We start from the raw sequence: 12,209 nt of genomic DNA, 5'->3' as shown, positions 1-12,209 counted from the left end.
AATCCACTTTGCATATTTAGATAGATAGATAGATTGATATTTATTATTAATATGTTTACATATTTTTTGATTTCACAATAAATTTTAAATATCACAAATTCATTTTCAATTTAAAGAGTAGATCTGTAATAAGGAAATCCAATAATTGCAGTCGGTGATTTAAACATCCATCTTTATCGGAAAACCATCCAGGAAAGGCGGTTTCGGTTTTATTTTGAATTATTGGTACCAACAAACTTTTTAAACTAACCCTATGTACATGAAGAGGAAAAAGCTGAGTAAACCATTTAATTTGCAAATGACACACCTCGAACACCCTGTCGGTAGAATTAACAAGCCTCAAATCACTCGAATCCTTGTAATTTTTGGCTTTGATCATCGCTTCCGAGTTATGGGGGAGCTCGCTTTGAGTCTTTGTCAATGACTTGGTGCATTGTTCGCATTTCAGTTTACACAGTAACTTATTATAACAGTAACCTGTGTAATACCGCTGCACCTGTACCTCTACTTTGTTCTGAGCCTTGACGAAACTTTCGTTCGGTACATTAAAATCATCTTCAGACACATTTGTTAATTTAAGTCTATCGTCTTCTTCGGTCTCAAGACGACTGTCTTCTTGAGTCCAATCTAGACAGTTGTACTGGTCGTCTTCACAATTACCGTCTTTCGTTTTGCATGGATGCCTCAGAATTTTCATAGAAATCAACCGAGCTACAATATATTGCATTTCATTCGCCGAAGGGGTGGTGTTAATCCCTTGGCTTTCACGTATACTGAAAAAGATATTTTCCAAAGCATCTTGGTTTAACTTTCCCGGTAAAATAAATTTTATTTCTTTTTGTGTTTCGAATAGGTCTTCAGTTAGCATCAACATTGCAGTAATTGTCTGTCGCAGACCATCAATGCAGTGAACTAACTTGTACTTTTTCTCACTTTCAGAGTCTATTTGCAAGACCTTCCAGGAAAGCAAATGTTCAACGTAACCTTTAAGCCTTTGGATCTTCTTCGTGCTATCCCGGGGGATTGCACATTTTAATGGATTTGTAGAGGTCAACGTTTTAGCATCAAGATCGTCAAATATGTCGTTACACTTTTTTACGAACTTTTGTGTCGACTTCGCGAGGCTTTTCACATACTCATTTTTACCAAATAAATTTTGGTTATATGCCAGATCAATGCCGGCCGCGACCGAATTACTTAGTATTTGTACCGCCTTTAAAACATTTGAACGATCAAATTTTGACGGGTAAACGTGAACCTCTGTAAGTTTCGGACAAATTTTGAAGTTGAGATTTTGCACGTATGACATCGAAGCTCGCAATACCATCAACAGTCTCAATTTGGTAGAAAAGCATGGTGTTACGTATAGACTTAATTAGATGGCAATAGTCGTAGAAGGCATACACCTTTGTATTGTTATGCATGAAGTATGGTTTGGATATCTGGATACCCAAATAACTGTCATACGACGAGTGGTTAATACCTGCTTGGTCGCAAACGATAGATTTACCATTTAAACCGATATCTGTCAAATTGGAAAGATTGTCTCGAAGTACGAAATTTAAGGTCTTGGCATCCATAGAGCCATCCGTAATATAATATGAAAAAACGTATTTCCAATTTGATGTGATACCTTTAATCATAAAAAAAAGGAATTTGCTTCCAAGTTGCAAAGTACGATGGCCTCCACCGATATCTTCGAAGCCATCAATTAAGTGTCTTGCCTTATTATAACATAAATCAGATTTTATATGCATCTCGTCAAAAAGTACCATGCAATGACGTTCGATGCTAGACATATTTTTTACAATGTCTTAAATTCTTACACACGTTGATACCGGGTACAACAACTCGAATGGGCCGCCATCGCAAAGGAAGTTTTAGATGGCAAAGCGAAACCCAACTCTTCGCGCATGAAATTAAACGCTTTAGTTGATATAAAATTTATATTTTGCAAAATTATCTTTTCGTCGTCGGTATAAAATGCTCGTTTGTCAGTTTGTACAATCATATTCGCAAATGTGACCGCATTTGCACTCGCATCTTTGGCAGCAATTATAGACCGACGACGTAAGTCCCGATTGTGTAATTTAAGTTCTTCAATTTCCTTTTTAACAAACAATTTTTCTTCTCCTGAAAAGCGGAATATCGAAAATGATGCCGCGTTGAATTTAATCTAACGCGACGTCTTTTCGTATTCAAGCTCACTGAAGTGTTTTCAGATGGCTTAGTTTTTAGCTCTAGTGTGGGATGAGCCCCCAAGTCCTTAAAACATACATATTTTGACGACACCTCACTATCGTGAGGTTTTATACTTTCTAAATTGACGTCTACCTCTCCAAATTTTCTAACCTCCTCTAAAAACAAGCTAGGGATGTACCCTGCGAGGACTCGGTTTTTACCTAAATGTTTAGGTTGAAAATGTTTGCTACAAACATATAGCTTGTTTTCAGAAGCATCGACTTTGCAGGCTAGAGCCCAAGCTTCGCGAGCTTTTCTTTCCCACGGGAATTTAAAAAGTGTGTGTTTGCCATCCCAAACACAGCACTGTACACAACAGGACTTACTTGGCTTGCCCAGCTTCCATTGATGTGGAACGTCTTCATAACCTACGGATAAAGTAGCATGACTTTAGATAGGTTGAAGACTTAAATGGAAGGGATGATTATTGATCATTATTAACCGGACCGGATTAACAAGTAGGCAGAATAGGCAGTTGCCTAAATAAAATAAAATTCTAGAGAGTGAAAGGAATATATAATCAGAACTGAAAATAATTTTTACTCAAATAAATAAAACTCCATTGACCGCATTCAAAAACCGACGAACTAGACAAGGTTCCTAAAAAGGACATTTCTTACTCATTTGACAAATTGTATTAGTGAAGTGAGAGACGAGGATATTGAATAATAAAAACCAATTATCTCAAAATGTACACTGGTTGTTTTTATTTTGAAAAATTTCAGTTACTTTGGAACATCGAGTGTAGAGCCTTCAACTCTATTTTGATTCCTATGTGTTCAGTGAGTAAGTCATTGCAAAGTGCAAAAGCTTTTGACGTGCTTAGAAGAGTTCAGTTTCATTCCGTGAAAAGTTCAATGATTTCGAGGAAAAAAATAAAACAACTATTACCTGGTGTAGGTTAACAGAAATCGTAAAACGTAATCTCGTCGTAGAAAAAACAACCTAATGACGGAAATGCTCCAGAAGTAGAATGATTTTAGGACAAAAGGTTTCTTCGAAATCAATCACAATCTTTACAGTGAAAGTATATGAAAGTTTCAGAGAGACTTGCATTTCTCATCAACTTTTCTCTAAGTGATGGAGACCTCCACGAAGCTATAAATAACTTAGTTATTTTTTATTCTAGAGATTTGGAAGAATTTTTCATTGAAATGAAACAATTCCAAAGTTACGTGAACTCCGTATACACTGATGCACAAAAAAGTTGTTGTTGTTGTTGTTGTAGCGATAAGGTTGCTCCCCGAAGGTTTCGGGGAGTGTTATCGATGTGAAGGTCCTTTGCCGGATACAGATCCGGTACGCTCCAGTAACACAGCACCAATAACGTGCTAGCCCGACCATCTCGGGAACGATTTATGTAACCACATTAAACCTTCAGGCCATTCCCTCCCTCCCCACCCCACCCTCCCTCTGACACCACGCATACCTACCGCGGGTATATTCTGACCCCCTAACCCGCTGGGGGAGCACAAAAAAGTCTTAGTCATTTGTATAAGATTCTAATGGAAGATCAATCAGCCGATGTATTTTCTAACACAGAAATAGCTCTTTTTAACATTAATGATCACAAATTGTTCTGCCGAACGATCCTTCTCGCAATTAAAAAGAATCAAGACGCAGAAAGTGCTACAACGCAAGAGTGACTCGAATGTTTAGGTACACTTTCACTGATGTCAGCTTTATTGAACAAAATCGATATTGATGATATAATTGATGAATTTGCCGAAAACAAATGTAGAAAACGACATGTTTAATGTGATAGTAATTTTATTAAGGCGTCGTTTAGGGTTAATCCGGCCCTGATTATTAACTAAAAAGACCCAAACCACAGACAGACAATTTTACTCCAAAAAATTAAAATTAATTTGAATATCTATTACTTACATATTTTTTTGCTGAGTACTCCACTAATTAGCACACACAAGCCCACAACAAAAAAACTATGCACACACTTATGTTTAAAAATGGTTTATAAAATTTACCCAACATGCTTATATGTATGTGTAAACAAATAAGCATAATTTTTTTATTAATTAAATTGCGTAATTCTATACGACAGCATGACACTGCTAATACGCGTCCAAAAATATCGAAAGAGGTGTCAAAAGACGCGTATTAACTCGACAACAATAATCCGAAACCGGAAAAAAAAATAAAAATTGTATCTCTGTCTCTTTGTCCAGAGATATTTGCAGTTGAAGTTGGCGATTTTCATGTGGTTGTTGTAATTGTACCCACAAAAAAATTGTGAACGGAGGACATCACCGTGGCGGTAGCCACGGTTATACCACACACCCGGAGTTGGCATGGCGTAGCCCAGGGTTATTTTTTATAAGCGCGGCCGAAGGCCGCCAACGGAAAAAGGTGTTCTGCGCAAAAATACTATGGATTTCACCCCCGGTTTCGGAGGGACCCGCGGGTGTTTTTGCGGTTTTTCGTTAATATCTTTTGAACGAGTTAAAATTTTTATTTTCCGTTTGACACCTCTTTCGAAATTTTTGGACGTGTATTAGCAGACACTGCTGTCGTATAGAATTACCTTAAATTGGTAAAACCCGACCAAAAATTTCAAAAAACGAGTTTGCAATCACGAATCCGAAAGCGGAAATAAAAAAAATTCCACATTTTCATGGTGGTTGTGTGGTTGTGTTGTTTTGATGATTTTGTAGTACCCTCAAGAAAAACTGTGGGTAAAAGTGTTTTGCGCGGATATAGTTTTGGTCTCCAAACCGGTGTTGGACCCACCCAGGGTAATTATTTATAAGCGCGGCCGAAGGCCGCCTGCAGAAGTATTTTGACCATCTCCATATTTTTGGACGCGTATTAGCAGTGTCATGCTGTCGTATAGAATTACCCACAACCCCACACCCACAACAAACTTGTAAAAATACTCACCCAAGTAGAGGGTGGGGATGGCATTCGTTCTTAAAAATTTTTCATTCAAAACTTCACGGTGAAAATGTTTTGCACACACGAACGCGTTGTGCTATGGGAGGTCCGCTTCCCGTTACGCAGATGACGTTGCAATTGTCATAAGTGGAAAGTGCCTTCTAACGAATAGCTCCTTGATGGATCGGGCGCTTCGGGATATTCATACTTGGGCATCAAATGTCGGGTTGAAGTCAACGCGGATTAGACGGATATGGTCTTGTTTACAAAGAGGTACAAGGTCCCAAATTGGATCAGGCCTAAGTTAGGAGTAGTGACCCTAAAGGAGAAACCTTGCACAAAATATCCAGGAATCATCCTGACAGTAAGCTGTCATGGAAGGTCAACGTGGAGCAGAGGGTAAAGAAGGCTTCAACGCACACTGCATGTAAAGGAATGCTGGGGTGTAGGTACGTGGGGCTTATCGCCCTCTCCTTCTCATTGGGTATTTACAGCGATTATAAGCCCTTTTTTCTATACTATGGAGTTCTTGTTTGGTGGAAAGCCACACAAAAAGCATCCTACCTCAAAAAATTAGAGGGGGTATGCAGAATATCAATGCTTAGCATTACGGGAGCCCTGAAAACAACCCCGACAGCTGCATCCTACAGGCTGCCGGATTACTGTAGCGTTTTTCAAGCGGAAATAGTAGCCGTAACCAAAGCAGTAGAAACCCTGGAAGAAAATAGTCCAAGCTGCAATCGTGTTAACTTTTATATTGACAGTCAAGCAGCAATTAAGGCAATGATCTCGCATAGCACAGCATTTAAATGCGTGTTAGAGTGTAAGCAGTCTCTGGAGAGAATCGGGACAGAGAGAAGCATACATCTTTATTGAGTCCCAGGGCATATGGCAATAGATGGGAATGAAAAAGCGATTGAACTAGCTAAAAAGGGCCCATTCCTTGAAGCTTGCTCCGTAGATGTCCCAATTAGATTGGGCGAGATTAAGCAAAGGCCAGAGGTGCGCATGAACGACCTAGCAGGAAAGGCGTGGGTTCAAGCGCGGAGCTGTAAAGTGTCGAAAATTATGTGTAGGTCTTACAACCTTAGACTAACAAAGTTGTTTCTATCATTAAAAAGAGAGGACTGTAAACTCATGACGGGTATTCTGACTGGACACTGCCTTCTGGCGTCACATGCCTTTAAATTAGGCTTGGTTAGTGATAGCAGATGTAAGAAGTGCGGGCTGGAGGAGGAAACGATCGAGCACGTTCTGTGTTCGTGCCCTGCGCTAGTCAGGCTACGCTTTTAGTATTTGCCAAGAGGACGGAGTTATTTTATAACATAGGTCCTGGTTTTTGATAGGGTTTTTCAGTTTGGTCGTTAAAACAAACTTCTGGTAACACTACGGACTTATTCAGTCTATGCGAGGTCCTCATGGGCCGGTCAGTTCAACCTAACCTAACCTAACAGTAATATGTATATAAAAAATAAAGGACTACATCCACATACAATTATTATAAAACCAGTTTTACATTGTTGAATGTATTGCGATTTAAAGACTTAATATCCAATGTGCAGAGCAGTTTTGTTTTAACAAGGTGCAGTTGAAACAATTTGGGATATGCTACCACCGAACTATAAAAGCTAGTTAACCATAAATGAAATAATTAGTAGTAGGAATGCTCTTTATCATGCCTGAGGTCCAAGTTCAATGGTCTTAAAATTTTCCCCATTGTAGCAATAGAATATTGATTAAAATTTTTTTTTATATGTAGTTACTAGCATATATAACTCAAAATGGGCTTGAAATGTTTCTTAATTAGATGGCATACGGCAGACGAATTTTTCCTAGCTGGAACTCTTTATTCATGGTATGAATATCGCCACGAACTTACAGGAAAGAGCCTAGAAAATATAGCCGAATCGCATCCCACTGCTTCTCAATACGTGAGCCAAGAGTAACAGAGGTGCTAATATAATGTGATGAATATTAGTGACACTAATTAATTTTTTCGGTGGCCATCGTACTGTGTACATCAATGGCAAGCTTTATAAAATTATAAAGAGGCACACTGTTTCTTTAAATAAATTTAAAATTCAGTGTTGCATCACTTTTATTTAGCTCAACTAGTGACAAAAATCTATGACGAAAATTGTTTTATAACCTATCGAAATATCTCATCACCAAAACAAAATCTTTCGTTCTGACGTCCGTTGTTTCATTAGCTACTAGCAGACCCGGCAGACGTTGTTCTCCCTAAATTTGGTCTATTTGCATACATTTTAATAAGCTTCTTCCGTCTAACTCTGCCCTCGCCCCTCTACACTTTTTCCTAATCTTTATATTCACTCCTCCCTCCGTATTTTTCGCTTCATCTATCTCCATCTTCGTCTCATTCTATCTCTTTCTCAGTCTCCTTCTCTCTTTCCTCTTCTTTCAAGTTTTCCTCATTCTTCTTCATATCTTATTGCCAGTCCCAAGGGGGGTATGTATTTTTTTCCAGTCCCATTCCGAGTCACAGTCCCAGACCCACTCCGAGTCTCAGTCTCAGTCTCAGTCCCAGTCCTAGTCCTAATCACAGTCCCAGTCCATCTCTGGTCTACTTCCCGGAAAAAAGCATCGTAAATACTAATATAGGCAAATTTATATACCAAATTTCAGGCAAATCGAATAGGACGTATGTAAATAGGTATATTGGTATTATTAATTCATGTCTTTATTTCGGCTTTGCATGCATATTTATCAGTATTGCCAGGTTGATGCGAATAAATCGAATATCACAATGAAGATTACTTTAAAGCTCTCAGCAACAGCTTTCGTTTGATATCCATAATACACACACATTCTAGGGGTATCCGGGTCCATGTTTTGGCCTATATCTCGAGACCCTAGGTACCAATAGGTATGAAAACTACCCTGTACTAAAGCACTCATCAACAGCTTTCATTTGATGTCCATATGGTATAAACACTTATAGGGGTGCCCGGGTCCACGTTTTGGCCTATATCTCGAGACCCTAGTCACCAATAGGTATGAAAATTTCCCTCTACTAAAGTACTCATCAACAGCTTTCATTTGTTATCCATATTCTATAAACATATTCTAGGGGTACCCGGGTTCACGTTTTGGCCTATATCTCGAGACCCTATTCACCCAGGGATATGAAAATTACCCTCTACTAAAGCACTCGTCAACAGCTTTCATTTGATATCCATAATACACACACATTCTAGGGGTATCCGGGTCAATGTTTTGGCCTATTTCTCGAGATCCTAGTCACCCAGCGGTGTAAAACTTACTCTGTACTAAAGAACACATCAACAGCTTCAATTTGATATCCATAATTTAAAAACACATCCTAGTGTTACCCTGATCCACGTTTTGGCCTGTATCTCGAGACCTTAGTCACCAATAGGTTTGAAAACTACCCTGTACTAAATCACTCATCAACAATTTGATACCCATAATGTAAAAACACTATCTAGGCGTTCACGGGCCCACGTTTTGGCCTATATCTCGGGACCCTAGTCACCCAGAGGTATGAAAATTTCCCTCTACTAAAGTACTCATCAACAGCTTTCATGTGTATTGTATTGTATTGTATTTTATTAAACATTTTCTAGATGCATACTTATTAACCTAAGATTACAATATTACATTAAATAATTTCAAAATTACTATGCAGCATAGAAAAAGTATATGGCATTTTTTATATTAAAGTTTAACATAGTTCTAAATGCCAGCCCTACTTTGGTATACTGATTTGTGTGGGGTGTACAAAAATAAAAATATCATGAAGAGTTTAAGTTATACATTAAATTAAATCATTAAAGATATGAAAGAGAATCAATACTAAATAATTGCAGCTTCCTAAGGGTCGTCCTCATCATCGTTTCTAATTCAAAGTGATTATAACCAAAAAGATGCAGCTTAACTTCTTTTTAAATAAGTTGACATTTCTTATTACCTGTACAGTGGCAGGAAGGGAATTGAAAAATTTGCACGACGTGTATGTGTAAAAACTTCTAAAGTGCGACGTCCTAGTATGCGGAATTTGTACCATCGGAAGTAGATTTCTTCGAAAGTTGTAGACTTCCGAAGGAAAGCTTTCCAGGTAGCCATAGAGATGTCGACACGGAACTATATCTAGTTTCCTAAAATATAGCATAGAGTGAGACCTATAGTTTGCACTACAGATGCGCCTTATAACCCCCTTTTGAATTGTTACCACTGCTGACAGCTTATTAGCCGAAGCGCCGCCCCAACATGTGATACCATATTGCAGTTTAGATTGAAATATTCCGTAGTAAACTGTTTTTAAAGTGGATATAGAACATAACTTTTTCAGACGATAAAAGTGACGAGTGGTATAAAGAAAGTATTTTTTTATAGTATTAATGTGCTCAGACCAACTCAAGCGTTTGTCTATTACAATTCCTAGCTATTTGAAATTCTCAGCAACTTCAACCCTGAAGCAGCTCTCACTACAGTTTCTATTACAATCAAAAGATCTCATCGCGTCACTTTGAGTGCACGCTATATGGTGCATGTTAAAACGAGAGCATACTGCGGAGTGAAATATGACATCATAACTTGGTTGTTCTTTGAGAACATGACTGAAATACATAAGTCTAGTCTTACTACTTACAATCAGTTTGTGTTAAGCGAACCAGGTTCGTAACAAATGTATATCATGGTTAATGTCACATATTAATTCAAAGTAATTCGGTGTACTGTACGCAATTGCAAGATCGTCTGCAAAGGCAGTGGCCTTGCCTCTCAATGGAAGCTTAAATATTGAATTAATATAGACCAAGAACAATATTAGACCAAGAACTGAGCCTTGGGGAACGCCCAGATTAACAAGCTGTAAGCTACTGTAGCTACATTCTACTTTAACTTTATGTGTTCTGCCCGATAGATACGATTTAAGCCACTTATGCATAACACCGCGGAATCCTGCACTATATAGTTTATCCAGTAGTACACCCCGCTGTTAGTTCTGCTTACTCCAAGCTGGAAAAAGAAGCGGTAAAGATGGGTTTGATGGTGAATGAGGACAAAACGAAGTACCTGCTGTCATCGAGCAAAGAGTCAGCGCATATGCGCATTGGCAACCACGCTACTGTTGGCAGCCATAATTTCGAAATAGTAAAAGACTTCGTTTATTTGGGAACCAGCATCAACATTAGCAACAACATCAGCACTGAAATCCAGCGAAGAATCAATCTTGCCAATAAATGCTACTTTGGACTAGGTAGGCAATTGAAAAGTAAAGTCCTCTCTCGGCGAACGAAAATCATACTCTACAAGTCACTTATCGTACCCGTCCTGCAATATGGGGCAGAAGCATGGACCATGACAACAGCAGATGAAGCGGCTTTGGGAGTGTTCGAGAGAAAAGTTCTTCGAAAGATTTATGGACCTCTACGCGTTGGCGATGGCGAGTACCGAAGAAGATTTAATGATGAGCTGTACGAGCTGTACGCAGACATCAACATAGTCCAGCGAATTAAAACGCAGCGGCTGCGCTGGCTAGGCCATGTTATGCGAATGAAAGATGATGCTCCGGCCAAGAAAGTGTTTCTATCGGAACCCGCCTATGGAAGCAGAGGTAGAGGGCGGCCCCCACTCCGTTGGAAGGACCAGGTGGAAAACGATTTAAACTCCCTTGGTGTGACCAATTGGCGCCGGTTGGCGGAGCGAAGGAGCGACTGGCGCGCCTTGTTGGACGGCCATAACCGTTTAGACGGTTAAGCGCCAATTAAGTAAGTAAGTAAGTAGTACACCCCTATCGACCATATCAAAAGCTTTTGTTATGTCCACAAAGAGACCAGCGCAACCTCTTTTCTCATCCAGAGCTTTGCAGACGTTGGTGCAAAAATCTAGCAGAGCGTCTTCTGTTGATAGGTCAGAACGAAACCAAACTGCATGGAGCTAAAAAGCTCGCTTTATTTAGAAAATTAACAATTCTGGTTTTAACAGCCTTTTCAAAAACTTTAGATATGGCCGAGAGCAGTGAAATAGGTCTGTAATTATTAACATCTTTATTATCCCCTTTTTTCAAGATCGAAATTACAATCACACATTTCAAACCATCGGGAAAAATACCCTGAGTAATGCTGGTGATGAATAAGTATATCAGTATATCAACCACATTAAAATATATATTTTTTAAAATTAAATTGGAAATACCATCCTCACCGCATGAACTAGGGTTTTTTAAGGTTTTTATAATGCTTATAATTTCGAAACCTGTGATAGGGTTAAAAAAGAAGCTATTTCGAGCATCTTGGCCCGATGGTAAATGGGTCGCAATGGGTGTGTTCCCGTTGTATAGTGCGTGTTAAATTTATTAGCTACTTCCACAGCATCCGTAATCGACTGACTTCCAGCTTTCAATACTATTCGCCCATTATCTTTTTCACCGTTTCGATTAAGAAGATTATTGACAACTTCCCATTCTTTTTTAATATTACCAAGTGCTGAATTAAACTTGTTTCGAAAGAAGTTTTCCGGCGTCAGTCGTATGGCCTTATTGGTGCTATTACTTATTTTGTTGTATCTAGTGTGGAGCCTTCTATTACTAGGATGCTTAGCACACTTTTTTCTTAACTGGTTTTTGAGCTTTATTTTCTGTAGGAGATCCAAAGTAATCCAAGGCTTAAGTCTCACATTTTTTTTTACGATTATTCACAGTATACGAAGAGTTGAGAATGTGCACGTTTAAGGTATCTAAAAATACGGAAAAAGCTACTGATATGTCATTTTCAGCGAGGACATTCGACCAATTTTCGAAACATAGCTTATGGTTTAGCATAGGGAAATTAACTTTGGTATATGATTTCTGAACACGATTTGCGTTTGGTTTGTCGAAAACAATTCCATTTATTTGCAAACCCGTCATCGTGTGATCAGTTACTTGCAAGTCAATGTTAAAACTATTACAATATCTATATGGTACGGCATTAAAGCGGCAAAAAATATGATCAATACACGTACCCGAACTTAAGCGCGTCGGCTCATTAATATAGGAAGTGTAACCATTTCCAGCCATTAAGGCCAAATAATCGTCAGTTGTATTACAGTGA

This window comes from Eurosta solidaginis, chromosome 4, assembly GCF_040869045.1.
Source record: "Eurosta solidaginis isolate ZX-2024a chromosome 4, ASM4086904v1, whole genome shotgun sequence".
Classification (NCBI taxonomy): Eukaryota; Metazoa; Arthropoda; class Insecta; order Diptera; family Tephritidae; genus Eurosta; species Eurosta solidaginis.
The sequence above is the reverse complement of the archived record's forward strand: the minus strand, read 5'-3'. Positions refer to the sequence as shown.